The 1,249-nt window shown below is 53.2% G+C and overlaps 1 non-coding gene across 1 annotated transcript; it reads right to left on the bottom strand.

Annotated features, from left to right (window-relative positions):
- Positions 1-512: 512 nt before the first annotated feature.
- TRNAR-CCU (transfer RNA arginine (anticodon CCU)) lies at positions 513-585 on the bottom strand. Its single transcript has one exon. It is a non-coding gene; the product is annotated as a tRNA-Arg (tRNA).
- Between the last annotated feature and the right edge of the window lie 664 nt (positions 586-1,249).

Raw genomic sequence — 1,249 nt, 5'->3', positions numbered from 1 at the left:
TACTTAAATGTCCAGTAGAGAACAGAGTGAACTCTCCCTGTGTCGCGAGGTGGCTGTCAGCCTCCAGAGCGAGGTTCCGCAGGCTGCCGGAATGGCCGAGCGGTGTAAGGCGCCACATTCAAGAGAAGTATCTTCCCCAGTCCCGTGATCAAATCCCGCTGCAGACATAAAGTAGTTTTCATACCTACTTTAATCATAACACCAGCGGGGATGAGACTTTAAACTCCTCTTTTTGAAAGGATGGGGGGGGACAGGACGGACCGGAGCGGACTCCGAGCTCGCTCTAAGCACGGGCGGCTCAGGCTAGGAAAGGGCGCAGGAAAGGCTCGGCCTAGGACCGCTCCCAGCGGTGCCTCCCAGGGGGGGAAGTGCTGCATTGTGTGGAGTCCTGTGGGAATCGTGAGGCAAACTGCAGGATGTGTGTGTGTGTAGTTTTAAGCCTCAGCGAAATATCTGAAAAAGGTGAGAGTTTATGTTAAACCCGAAAATTGAGAAGCCTTTAAAAAGCACCACACCCAACGTGGGGCTTGAACCCACGACCTTGAGATTAGGAGTCTCATGCTCTACTGACTGAGCTAGCCAGGCTGCTGTGACTATGTCATTTCACACACCCTCTGTGTGTTCTTTGTGAGGAAGTAGTGTGTGGTTATCCCAGGAGGCCCCTTTTTTCATTTTCTCTGCTGCTGACTCGACACAGGCACCTTTCTCTTTCTCCATCTCTCGCTCTTCCCCAGTCTTATGTCCCCATCAGTCTCTCTGGAGCTCACTCTGGTACATACATGCATCTGTCCTCTCAACCTGTATCTGGACACATACTTAAATGTCCAGTAGAGAACAGTGTGAACTCTCCCTGTTTCGCGAGGTGGCAGTCAGCCTCCAAAGCCGCGTTCCAGAGGCTGCCGGAAGGGCCGAGCGGTGTAAGGCGCCACATTCAAGAGCATCATCTTCCCCAATCCCGTGATCAAATCCCTCTGCTGACATAAAGTAGTTTTCATACCTACTTTAATCATAAACACCAGCGGGGATGAGACCTTAAACTCCTCTTTTTGAAAGGATGGGGGGGGACAGAACGGACCGGAGCGGACTCAGAGCTCGCTGTAAGCACGGGCGGCTCAGGCTAGGAAAGGGCGCAGGAAAGGTTCGGCCTAGGACCGCTCCCAGCTGTGCCTCCCAGGGCGGGAGGTGTTGCATTGTGTGGAGTCCTGTGGGAATCGTGAGGCAAACTGCAGGATGTGTGTGTGTGTGTAGT

This window comes from Pleurodeles waltl, chromosome 6, assembly GCF_031143425.1.
Source record: "Pleurodeles waltl isolate 20211129_DDA chromosome 6, aPleWal1.hap1.20221129, whole genome shotgun sequence".
Classification (NCBI taxonomy): domain Eukaryota; kingdom Metazoa; phylum Chordata; class Amphibia; order Caudata; family Salamandridae; genus Pleurodeles; species Pleurodeles waltl.
The sequence above is the reverse complement of the archived record's forward strand: the minus strand, read 5'-3'. Positions and strand labels throughout refer to the sequence as shown.